Here is a 14,014-nt window from a genome sequence, read left to right as displayed (position 1 = left end):
TTCTTTCTTTCTTCCCCCCCTTTTTTTTTTTTGGTTTGTTTTTTGTTTGTTCGTTTTTTCGAGACACGGTTTCTCTGTGTAGCTTTGGAGCCTGTCTTGGAACTTACTCTTTAGTCTATTGGCCTCGAACTCACAGAGTTCCGCCTGCCTCTGCCTCACTAGTGTTGTGATCAAAGGTGTGCGCCACCAGCGCCAGGCACAGATTATGGGATTTCTTAATTGATTTCCAAATTAACTAATTAGAAAGCATTGACTACATCACTTTTCTTTTTCTTTTACAAAGTCTTACAGCCGGCTCAGGCTGGCCTAGAACGTGGGATTCAGTCCAAATTGGTCTTACTCATGACCATGTGCTAACATGCTTAACTCTACATACTTTTCAGGAGAGGGTATTGCTGCAAAGGCAAGAGAAGGGAATTCTGCAGGAGTTGGGGCAGGCCCTGGGTTCCGTCACACAGAGAGCAGAGGAACCTGAGTCCTGTAGCTCCCAAAGCAGGGGCGGTGCAGACCAGCGACTCCTTCACTCGCCAACGTTTACCACGGCTGCTTCTTGGGTCTCTTTGAAGTTTCAAAATGGCCAGAGGCTTGACTATGTTCCCGCCCCTCTCCGCTAGCCCGACAGTGCCAGAAAGAAAGATGGCGGGCGAGGAACATCCGGTCGGCCTTCCGGCATTCCTGATTGGACAGCTGGCCTCAAGGATACTCACCACGTCTGAGCCCCGGGCTCCGTGAGGCCCTTAGGGGTGCTCCCGGTGTGAACGGCCACCCGTAACTCCCTCACTTGACAGTGTCACCGGCACAGCCGGCCAAGAAGATGTCTGGTGAGGAACTTCCGCTCCATCAATCGGGGCTTCTGATTAGATAGCTCGCGCTGCGTTCCGCGGTACTGATTGGATAGCGGTCAGAGCTCACCCTCTACGCTGTGCCTGGTGTAAGCTCTGATTTTAAGAAGCAGGTCTCAGCGACGGTTCTCCTGCCCCAGGCAGAAATCGGTCTATCCTGATAGCTAACTGCATCGAAGCAGAATTTTCACTTGGTTTTCCCAAAGAAGGGTTTTCCTGCTGCTTCCTCCTGGAAATGAGGTCCCGAGTCTACTTTTTTAAGGTTAGATTTAGTGTATACCACGGACGTAACCTTAGAGAAAGGGTTCCGAGATCAGCCACATGGAAAAAGGGTTGCCAGGCAAGGGTAGGGCACATTGGAAAAGAAGAGAGGGTATGTGTCGCGCTCAAGAAATTTGAGATAATGTAGCTTGCACCATAGCAGAGGCTTTTCCCTACCTTATTACTCAGTCTACACATTTTCAGTCAAGAAAAGAAAAACATGCCAAGACGATATAGTTGAGGTACATGAAAAGTGTAATTACATAGTAGCATCATAACGTCCTCCAGGGGCGGAAGAACCAGTTCGTTTGCTCTGCCAATTAAATCTGTTCTATTAGAATTAAAAAAAAAAAAAATCCAGGGAAGCAAAGCTTTAAGTCACAGCAGCTACTGGAGTAGAAGAATGGAGAAAAGAATTTGAATTTTGCCTACTTGGAGGCCAGCCACACTGAGGCAGACAGTTATGTGGCAGGGAGGGAAACGATGGGGGAAAGCAAGCAACCCAAAGTAAGAGACTAGGACTTAAGACAGATTTCTGACAGGCAGACAGGAAGAGGGACCACAAATAAAAAAGACGGCAAACTTCCAGCTTTTTCCTTATATTTCTACATACAGACACATGTCTAAAAGGCCTAGCAGGCTTTTATTCCTAGGGCTACTGCCTGTAGACAGGTCCTACAAGCTCACAAACACGGATCAGACATGTTTACTCCAAAGTGTGGGCCTATTTTGATTCCCTGTTTTTGTTCAAACTGAACAACTCCAAGTTAGGAACGACCCTTCCAAGCTTTCTGATTCTTACCCCTTTGCTTTGCAGAGGGTCTTTCTGTGTGCACCACCCCCAAACACCCTTACAGGTTGATTCTGTCTGCAGTTTTTGGAGATTTCCCATTGCTAATTATTGCACTTGAGAATTTTCTTGACTTTTAATTCTTTTTAAAAAAATTTTTTTAAAAGATTTATTATGCAGCCAGTTTTCTTCACTGCTGAGCCATCTCTCCAGCCCCTGACTTTTAATTCTTCAACTGGCAGAGAAAACAAACACAATCAAGACACCTAGAGGATAGCAAAGGTACTTGGAAAAGCATACTTAGAGCCTGACCAGTATCTGAAAAAGAAAGAAAAAAATATATACCTTTCTCAGAAAGGTGACCTGACCCAACTGAACCTCAGGGAGAATGGCAGGCACTGCACTAGGGAGCAGGAATTCTGGAGAGGAAAAGCACAGCATCTTGCTAGAGAGATACTTATTCTACAGATCTCTTTAGCATGGCTTAAGATGTTCCTGCCTTCCTAGGAATGTTCCTACCTTTATGAGATATGGTCCATTGGTCAGGTTATTGACAGGCCCAAGTGGATTAACTCTTCTATATTTTGGATAGCTTGGAATATTAGGTCTCTACTAAGACCAGATATCTTATCCTCTTGAGTAGAGAGTACTAGTTTTCTCTTAATGGCCTTTTTATTGGTGCTGTTTGGCTCTGAAGAGGTAGTCCTAATACTATGTAGGAGATGGGCTGAAGTAGGGGGATGGTTATAATGAGCATTTAGATAGCTATATCGTTCTAAAGCTGTTCACTAGGAGAGATTATTAGTGACTGGACTGAAGTTTTAGTTTCAACCTTTAGGTAGAGAGAAAGGAAGTGAGAAGGGAAGAGTTCTAGGCCCAAATGTCACATTTACAAGCTACAGCATAAGACAACCACCACTACATGTATGATTTTATTCACCAGTTCTGTGTACATAATAGACAATTTCTTATGTATAAAATTGATTCTTTCAAGATATCTAGAAGTGCTCAATACATTTAAAAGTAGCAATGGCATAATAGTTTGTGTAAAAAGCTTCTAAAATTTTGGAGATACTTAGTTTGGAAACAAGTGTTAAACCCCCTTTGAGACAGTGCATTCCCTGTATTTGGTGAGTTGGGGGAGGCAGGTGGTATTTTGCTAGTATGTGCTTCAAACTTTCTGCACCTCCACTGTGCTGCATGCTATGGATACTCTGTTGTACTGCATGCTGAACAAATGTATCCATGATAAACGAATCCAAAGTTTATAATATCTGGTCTTTAAATATTAAAGGGATTGACATATGCATGGCAAAAGTAGTTAGTAAGCTAATACTAAGTCTACATTTGGTTAAAATTCATACAAAAAAGCTATGTTTCAAACAACTTAGTATGGTAGGCATAGTGACACGTACCTGAAATCTCAGCAGGCAGAGGCAGACAGAAGGTCACAACCTCAAGCCCTGTGCAGGCGATGTATAAAGACTGTTTCAAAAACCAAAGAGGGAGAGAAGAAAAACTACACTGCTTTCATTAATCTTTTTCTTTTCTCCCTTACAATAGGTCTCATTAGATAGCTCTGGCTGACCTAGAACTCTGTCTGCCTCTGCCTCCCCGGTGCTGGGATTGAAAGTACTCACCACCTTCCCCAGCATCATTGTAACCCTTTTAAATGTGTGTCTGGATGAGGTGCATACTTTCCAACTTCCTACTTTTTGCCTGGCAAATGATCAATGCGTCACTACAAACAAAACACTTATTAAGCACACTTGAGTCTCTTTCCTTCCTCTAGACCCACCCTTCTTTATCATAATCCTAAGAACGGGCTGACCTTAGGGGTAACAAACATCTGGTATAGCATCTGATTTCATCACCCTCTCATCATTCCCTCTTTTCTACCAATTTCTTTCTTACCATGATTTGATCCTCCCTACAAAGAAAACTCCTTTCTGCTTAACCCTTAAGATATCTGTCAGTTGAGAGCCCCTCCACCCCATTGTGATGTACCTGTCATATAATGTCATGGTCTTCAGCATTTTCAGAGATTTTTTTTTTTGTTTTTGTTTTTTTGTTTTTTGTTTTTCGAGACAGGGTTTCTCTGTGGCTTTGGAGCCTGTCCTGGAACTAGCTCTGTAGACCAGGCTGGTCTCGAACTCACAGAGATCCACCTGCCTCTGCCTCCCGATTCAGAGATTTATTTTATTTTATTTTTTAGCTTTTTATTTTTATTAAGAATTTCCACCTCCTCCCATTTCCGTTCCCCTTGCCCCACTCCCCCTCCCTCTCCAGCCCAAAGAGCAGTCAGGGTTCCTTGCCCTATTGGAAGTCCAAGGTCCTCCCCCCTCCATCCAGGTATAGGAGGGTGAGCATCCAAACAGACTAGGCTCCCACAAAGCCAGTATATGCAGTAGGATCAAAACCCAGTGCCATTGTCCTTGGCTTCTCAGTCAGCCCTCATTGTCAGCCACATTCACAGTCCGGTTTGATCACATTCTCCATCAGTCCCAGTCCAGTTGGCCTTGGTGAACTCCCATTAGATCAGCCCCACCATCACAGTGGGGGGGGCACACCCCTTGCAGTCCTGACTTCCTTGTTCATGTTCTCCCTCCTGCTCCTCATTTGGACCTTGGAAGCTCAGTCCAGTCCTCCAATGTGGGTCTCTGTCTCTATCTCCATCCATCGCCAGATGAAGGTTCTATGGTGATATGCAAGATATTCATCAGTGTGGCAATAGGATAGGGTCATTTCAGGCGCCCTCTCCTCAGCTGCCCAAGGAACAAGCTGGGGACATCTCCTTGGACACCTGGTAACCCCTCTAGAGTCAAGTCTCTTGCCAACCCTAAAATTGCTCCCTTAGTTAAGATATATACTTCCCTGCTCCCATATCCACTCTTCCTCCATCCCAACTGTCCCATTCCCCCAAGCTCTTCCCATCCTCCCCTTCTCCCTTCTTTCTCCCCATCTCTCCTTACCCCCACCCCACCCCCACCCCCAAGCTCCCAATTTTTGCCTGGCAATCTTGTCTACTTCCAATATCCAGGAGGATAACTGTATGTTTTTCCTTGGGTTCACCTTCTTATTTACCTTCTCTAGGATCGCGAATTATAGGCTCAATGTCCTTTATTTATGGCTAGAATCCACTTATGAGTGAGTACATACCATATACATCTTTTTGGGTCTGGGTTACCTCACCCAGGATAGTGTTTTCTATTTCCATCCATTTGCATGCAAAATTCTTTTATTTTATATGTATGTTTTGCCTGCATATAAGTTGAGGGGCAGGAGGAAATAAGGCTGCAAAAGGTGTTTTGTTAGTGCATGCATGCCCACTTAGTGGTTCCCACAGAGGCTAGAAGCAGGTGTCAGATCCAGTAGTTTTAAGCCACCATCTGGGTGCTAGCAGTCAAACTTGGATCCTCAGCAAGAGCAAGAAATGCTCTAAACTACTGGGCTATCTTACTAGTCCCTGTCGTGTCTTACTTCAAGTTGTTTGGAACGTATTTAAGTCAGTGTTGGTGGTAAAAGCTTCTAGACCTAGCATTTAGGAGGTAAGAGGCAGGTGGTGAGGAGTTCAAAGCCAGCACCAGCTATAAGGAGGCAAACTGTATTCAAGCTATAGCAAGGGAGCTGGCAGCACATTCCTCAAATTTGAGATGATTTCTCACATAAACACCTCCTTCCCCTTCATAATTATCAATACTTATCTGCAAGCATACATATGATTACTTTCAAAGACAAAAAACGAAGCATTTCTCATTCCAGTGTAAGGTTTAGAATCATCTGCGAGAATCGCTACAGCCTGAGAAAGGTCAAACACTTTTACTATAACCACGCTCACAAGTGCATGTAGATTCAACATTCTAGTTTCTCAGTACCAAGGGTATCTCTGTGGCCTGTGAGCTCATATGGATACATGTAGGGCAAACTTCAAGAAGAATCAAAGACTTTCCATGACTTCCTTTTCCAAGCCACCAATAGCCTTCACCTGAAGTCATGGGGCCTGCGCCTCTGGAGCCCAGCCCAGTTCAGTAAGTCACCTCTAAAAAGAAAAACTACCTTTCATTTGGAGAATCTAGCAAAGTCACTCAAACTTAGTTGCATGAATATAGGTAGCAAAAAATATATGTATATAAAAGTAAAGCACATTTAGTCATTTCTTTCAGAAAATTAGATATTAGTTAATGTTTATTTTCAAAGCAAAATAAAACAAAAACTTAGTAAATATCTTTTAGGATTTCTGCATGTTTCCACTGAGAATTTGGTGTCAAGAAAATTAAATTAAGTTACTCAGTGTCATAGTGCTTCACCTCAGAAGAAATGATGTTTTGGAAAATCTTGGTTAATTCAACAGTCTTGGTAATGTCTACCAATCTTATGAAAATACATTCCCTTGCATTCATCAGGGAAGACTCATTTTTCATCTTTCTACCTCATAATCAAGGCTAGGGCCTAGAATTTCATTTGAACTCATACTGGAATAAGAGAAGAAAGGATGTATACTGTATTCCCTATCGGATCTCAAATGGAACAAGGTGTATGGTATCTGTCTGTAGCTTAGCATAGACACAATTGAGCAAAGATGATCAGGGTTTGAGGGCAACCTGTGCCACCTCCTGAGTGCCTGGCCAACCTGGGCTACAGAGTGAGATGCTGCTTTGAAACAAAAAAACAAAAATAATTCATGGAATATAAATCAGATTACCTCTCTCTATACACCCCATGTGAAGCCTCTTTGGACATACTATATTTTATTTTTCAAAGTATTCCGAAAATCTGACTTGTGTGTGCTTTCCAAAGTGATAAGTCAAGGGGCACAACAGACATCGGATTCGTTCTAAGTGCGATGATATACATAAACTGTGCACCGACCCCATCTTGCTCCTTAACGTGCTCAAGGTCCATCCTCCAAAGAGATACTGGACTGTGTCTGGTGAGCTCAATAAATACTGGGCAGGTTACATTTAAAAAAAGATATTTACTGATTTGTAGAAAAATGACAACTAAATCACCGAAGGAGTAAAGGACAACTAAACCACTTGTCCACGCGTGCTTGTGGACAAGTGGTGGATAATACCAGAGATTATGAAGGGAAAAGAGATGCTTGTATGAGAAGCCATCTCAAACTTGAGGACTTTGCTGTCAAATCGCCTGAATGTAGTTTAACTCCTGTAAAATTCAGGTGGGATTGTAACCTCTGCCAGGAGATTTTAAGAGGTAGGAGGATCAGGTATGACTTTCAGGAGAAGATTAGGGCTCAGCCCTCATGAATGGAATACTGTGTTCATTTGACTCATGGATTAATGAGCTTTTGCTGTCTCCAGTAGATATGTTTTAAAAGCCAGACTGAGTAGGTCTCTCTTGTTCTTTGGCTTTGTGATAGCAGTGCCACCTTAGGACTATGCTTCCCTGAAGGCCATAAGAAGATAGCTCTCCTTACCTAGAACTAGAAACTTCGAGCCAGAAACAAATTGATACAGAAGAGCAAATAAGAAAGCGTACAAGTGACTATTTGCCACACAATTAAAACCAAACCAAACCCAAACCCACAGAGCAATTTGATCTGCTTTCAGGAGAAAGGATGGACAAACACTCAGATTGCACAGTTCCGCCCTATAAGAACCATCCATGGGAACTGGAAGTCTCCCTTTGAAACTGCTGGATCACTGCACATTCTGGGAACAAAGGACAGTAGGCGAGAATTGTGTGTGCATAGAGGTCTCTAGTCTGGAGAGCAAGTCATTCTGCAAACAGGACAGTAGGGTACCAATTACTGGCCTGCATAAACTACCAGAAATGAGAAGCCAAGAGCACAGCAGCAGCAGCAGCAGCAGCAGCAGCAGCAGCAGCAGCAGCAGCAGCAGCAAACTCAGGTTGCAGGACCTGCAGCAGATAGGAGAACACACAGCAGATAGGAAAAGGCCAGGTTCTGCCACAGACGCCTAGGGCAGCATACCCTTACTATAGACAGAGCTGACACCATCACTCTGGCTTTAACAGTTGTCCTGCATTCCTCAATATGGTCTCTGTGGACCGTGAAGGTCACAGTGAAGACAGGGGTCATGTCACCTAGAGTTTGGAATACTTCAGGTCCTGAAAATGGCAGCATCAAGAGGATAAAGGTTTAAAAGACTTCCCATAGCCACGTGGGTGGAGAGTTTGTACAGCTTTTTCCAGTGAATCTGGTAGGCTACTGAACCAGGACTTGTCCCCTTGACCTCTGGGTGAAAGGAGAAACAACCCCTTTTGAGCTGAGTAGGGCACAATAAATAACAGGTTGTACCCACAGATTGGGGGTTGATGGAATTGTACTTTGCATAGAACTTGCTCCTGGCTTTCTATGCTTAGTGGGTAATTACTGATTCTACCCCCTGGAAACAGGCTCAGGAGTTTGCTCAATGAATTCTAGATTGTGTCCTATGGGAGCATCTGATTTCAGAGAGTGTATGTGTGAGCTAAGTCAGGCCAGGCCAGCTAAGAACCTGATATGATGTTTAAGATGTCTGAGTGAGGCGGCTAACGTCAGGATTATGGCTGTCACATGCCTGATTGTTCAATCTACTCAAGGATATATGCAAAACAGACCGACAAGGAAATATAATCAATCCATACATGATGAACCTAATTCTATTTTACAAAGGTACATTCTACAAAACAATTAAGATAGACAAACCAAACCTTTAACTAGTTCACAAATTGTTTCCTTCATTCCAGAATATAAGGACAAGGAAATGTCTCTCAGAAAGTTAGACACATTCCTACCTTGGCAGCTGGACTGACTGGTGCTCAGGCAAGAACTTAGAAGGATTTAACTCTGGAAGCTCACCATGCCACTGCCTGACTCCACAATGGAAATGCTCCCTCCTTCAGCACCTCAGTATTTACCAGTGGCAATGATCTTGCCCAGAATCAATCTGAGTTCTCACCAAAAGAAAACATTGAATTCATAAACTCTTTATCCATGAAATGTTAGAAAAGAAATTTCCCCAAAGCCTGACCTTAAAAGATTTTATCTATATACAGAAATCACACCATGACTCTACCAAGTCTACATACTACACACAATTCCTTCCTGAAAAGCACCCCAAGGCCATGAGAATTATCACAAGTGACAGAACTCCTGTTTCTCCCTTCCCTGTTGCTTCATTGACCTGTTGACCTTCAGAACATGTGGCTATCACCAGCCATGTGTCCATTGCCTGGTTATTTACCTGCCTGTTTTACACATCTACAACTATCTCTGGGCTAATTCCTTTGACTTCTGTAGCTAAGGTCAAATATGTGCATAAATGGCTTCCTCTTTACAAGGGCTCTGTCTGTGTGTGTGCCTGTGTGCACACACCTGCATTTGGGTACACAGGCCTACATGTATGCATACCCATAAAGATCTGTGTTTCACATACAGTGTATTCCCCAATAACTCCTATTGGTTTTGTTATTTTAGGATTTGGTATCTCGATATAAGCCCTGGCTATCCTGGTACTTAAATGTAGATCAGGCTAGCCTCAGAGATGTGTCCGCCTCCACCCCCTGAGTGCTAAAATTAAAGGCATGCACCATGCCCAGCCTCTATTTTGTTTTTTTGGAGACAGCGTTTCTCAGTGAATGTGGAGCTCAGCAATTTTTGGTTAGCTGGTCAGTAAGACCCAGAGATCTGCCTGTTTCTACCTCCTCAGTGCTGGGATTACAGATGCAAACCATAGTGCTTTTTTTTTTACACAGGTGCTGGAAATATGAACTTTGATCTTCATATTTTCATAACAAGCACATTGCTTGCTGATCCTCTCAAGCACTCTTTAAAACAATCTCTCTGAAAAGATAGCTCAGTGGTTAAGAGCATTGGCTGTTCTTCCAGAGGTCCTGAATTCAATTCCCAACAACCACATGGTGGCTCACAACCATCCATAATGAGATCTGATGCCCTCTTTTCACCTACAGGCATACATGAAGGCAGAACACTATATACATAATAAATAAATAAATCTTAAAAACAAAGTCCATCTCAGAGCTGGCCCCTGCACTTGGGAGAGATTGCCCCATCCTTCACCACAAGCAAGGGTGTACCTACCCTGAGGTCATGGGTCTAGGGGAGCTGACTCTGCCCCTTTGCCTGAGGTAGGTAGCCCTAGTGGCCAGGACTCAGCTACCACCCGGGCCAACAGCAGGGCCTTCAGTTGGACCACCCAAACATCTACCATTTAGGACCTGCTGGAGCTCATGAAGGGACTGGTCCTGTGGAACAATATCTGCAGGATCTCCAAGACTTAGGGTAGCTATGGGATATCCAAGAGGAGTTTTGGTGAGGATGTAGTGATGATGGTGTATTGGATACCAAAGGCCTTGAACCAGACCAGTGTCTCATTGTAATGAACATTTCCTAAAACTGGTAAGACAAAAGGGTATAGTATATGACACACACACATCCCAATGCCAACAGGACAAATGAAGAAGTGCTGGATGTAGCAGGGGGCTGCTTGTTTGTTCCTGGCTGCTCAGCCCCAAAATAAACACACAGAAACCATATTATCTGCAATACTGTTTGGCCAGCAGCTTAAGTGTATTTTTGGCTAACTCTCATATCCTAAACTAGCCCATCTCCATTAATCTGTGTATTGCCACATGGCTGTGGCTTACTGGCAAGATTCTGACCAGCAACAGCTTCTGGCGGGGCTACATGGCTTCTCCTGACTCTGCCTTCTTTGTTCCAGCATTCAGTATAGCTTTCTTCGCCTAGTTTTACTCCACCCTATCAACAGGCCAAGGCAGTTTCTTTATTAACCAATGGTAATCACAGCATACAGAGGGGAATCTCACATCAGTTGGAGAGGAGGGAAAGAAGGAGAAGTGAAGAGGTTGCTTTTTTGTTTTTGTTTGTTTTGCCTCAACAAACAAACAAAACAAGGAACAACAAAAACTCATAAGAAGCCAAAGAATATAAGAATATATATACTAAAAAAAATTAGGAGCTGAAGAAATGGCTCATTGGTTATGAGAGCTTGCTGCTCTTCCGGAGAACTTGAATATGGCTCCTAGCAACCACATCAGGTGGCTCATAGCCAGCTGTAACTACAGTTTTAGGGGCCCTAATAACTCCTTCTAGATTCGGCTGACAACTGCATGCATGTGCACATCCCATGCACAGATGCACACATATATAAGTTTTAAAAAAAAGAACCATTTTTTACAAAACTAAAATAGTTGTGGATAATCACCCAAGGCAGTTTTGACCAAGCCCTTTCCAGGACACTGTAAGAGAAGAATTATTAATTCATACTATGAGTCCCCATAGTGCCATGACACCAGAACAAAGCAGACATTACAAAGATCACAAATCACAGACCTACAGTTGTAAATACAGACCAAAAAAAATGTCAATAATTCCAGATTCTATACATTAATGTTTAAACAGAATTACAGATCACAGTCTATGGTGTATACTGGAGACTGTTATTGGAGGCAGATGGGAGCAACGTAAAGCTGGACACGACATGATGAGATTTGTAGACAACAGATTTGCACCGTGAAAGTGAAGGTAGTATATAGCCCTGCCTTCTGTGCTGAGAAAACTGCTTCGAGATTACACTGGAGATTGGTAGACTTGTGTTTCTGGGAAACAGATTGCTCAGCCGCCAGTTCAACCTTAAGATTCAGTCTATGATTTAACTATTGCCTGGCACAGCCATATCTGATGAGAATGGAAAAAGTAATAAAGCCAGCACAGCTGTGTGACAAAGATTCTGCAAAACTGAGCCACATGATGGCCACAGGGCCACCTTTCGTTTTTATCTCCACCTGTTACATATTTGGGTGAATTTTAATATTTGTATGATTTGGGGAATAGGGATTGATGGAAAACTTCTTATGAACCATGTATGCCTTTTCCCAGGAGTACTGCTTCTAAGCTTCCCCAGGAAAGTCCTGAACATACTACACCTCCCACTTTTAGGGAGATAGCTTTTCTACTTAGGTCGAGGTCATGACACATATAAAGAAGCCAGAGGTCTCTTTATGAGGCTATGAAACATTCTTGAAACATCTGTCCCTGTACTTAAACAGTAATAAGATATTTAAAACAAAGTAAACTCAAAATGGTCAACAAGATTGAGTAGGTTAGAGGAGTTGGCCACAGATCAGATGGCAAGCCTCTTCCCACTATACACCAAGACAATTACATGGCATATACAGCAACAGAGTTAGATTAGCTGAACTTACCTCTGTCCTAAACAACTTTTAAAAAGTTATGGATGACAATGAGTCTAAATAGAAACATTTATCACATATATAATGCAACATACCCTAAAGGAAAAAGGGATTGAGAGTTTTTTTTCATTGCCCCAGAAAGTCCTGCCATTTTAACCTGAGAATAAGACTTTTTTTTTTTTTTTTTTTTTTTTTGGTTTTTTTTGTTTTTTCGAGCATGCTGCCTCAAAGAAAGGCCATAGTTGCTTCCATGTAGAACCAGAAGTTCATTTTACCTATCCCTGCCTGCTGTCTGTCTCAGGGCTGTGACATCACTGTAGAGAATTCTGTGTTTTAAGTTTTATCTTATTTAATGTATATGGGTGTTTTATCTTATTTAATATATATGGGCGTTTGCCTCCAGGCATCTGTAACATACCTGCAAAGGCCAGAATAGGGTAGCAGATACCTTGGAACTGGAGTTAAAGAGATAAGATATCATGACTTCTGGGAATGGAACCTGTGCCCACTGTAACAACACCCAGGGCTCTTAACTGCTAAGTGGTATAAGAGTTCTTTCTGTTTGTGTGTTGCTTTCATTAGTTAATGAATAAAGAAACTGCCTTGGCCTAGTTGATAGGGCAGAACTTAGGTAGGCGGTGTTTTTGTGTTGCTTTCATTGGTAAATGAATAAAGAAACTGCCTTGGCCTAGTTGATAGGGCAGAACTTAGGTAGGCGGAGAAGAAAGAACTGAATGCTGGGAGGAAGAAAGGCAGAGTAGGAGAGAGACACCATGGATCCTTCACCTGAGACAGAAGCCGGTTAGAATATTTGCCGGTAAGCTACTGCCATGTGGCAATATACAGATTAATAGAAATGTGTTAAATTAAAATATGTAACAGTTAGCTAATAAGAAGTTAGAGCTAATGAGCCAAGCAGTGATTTAATGAATACAGTTTCTGTGTGATTATTTTGGGATTATTTTGGGATTTCTGTGTGATTATTATATAGCTGGATGGCTGGGACAAACAAGCAGGCCCTCACCCTTTGCAACAACTGGTGCCAATGTGATGGACGAAACGCACTTAAAATCTGAGACCTTAATTTTAAACACACACACACACACACACACACACACACACACACACACCCAGAGTTTAACACAGCATTTTCCTGTTTGCTGGCAGCATGCTACAGTTCCTTTAGGAGAGATTTTCCTGACTCAGCAGCAGCAGCAGAAAAAAAAAGCAGTGCTATTTTAAAATGCTGGCTTTCTGGGCCACTGCTGGTGGGAACTTTGACTCTTTCAGGCAGGAGGTCCAGTTACTGAGCATTTAAGCTTAGTTTGTGTGCAGCATGCTGCTTGCTTGATGGCAAGTGGACTCCCTGTATGCCTGGAAGTAGGGCCGTGCATGTGGCTCAGAGGCACAAACGGCTCTGCCATGCTGGACTGTGCAGAGCGAGCAGGAACTACTGTATTTATCATAATAATAGCATAGCTTAAGTTTTAGACTGGGAAGGAAAACAGGTAGTACTGTACTACCTTTACTAATGGCGCAACTTAAGTTTTTAAGAAGCACGTAGCATTTTAAGAAGTGCTCCTGGACAGTAAAGAATGAGATTCACAATAGGACAGATTCAGACATAAAAGACCTCTAAATGGGTCAGTGTTGGATATATGTACATAGGCTTGGGAGAAAGAAGAAAGAGTAAAGGGTAAAGTCTTTAAAGAGACACAGTACAGATAGTCATAGATTAAAAGAGTAAAGAAAAATAAGCCACATAAAAATGAAAAATTCGCCAGGTGGTGGTGGCACACGCCTTTAATACCAGCACTTGGGATGTAGAAATACGAGCGGCAGGCTGCGTCCCGGCACCCGGCCGCCCACATGGCTAGCTCTACCCGAAATAATTACACGGACACTGTGTTCATTTAATCACCGC

The sequence above is a fragment of the Microtus ochrogaster genome, linkage group LG3 (genome assembly GCF_000317375.1).
Source record: "Microtus ochrogaster isolate Prairie Vole_2 linkage group LG3, MicOch1.0, whole genome shotgun sequence".
NCBI lineage: Eukaryota > Metazoa > Chordata > Mammalia > Rodentia > Cricetidae > Microtus > Microtus ochrogaster.
The sequence above is the reverse complement of the archived record's forward strand: the minus strand, read 5'-3'. Positions refer to the sequence as shown.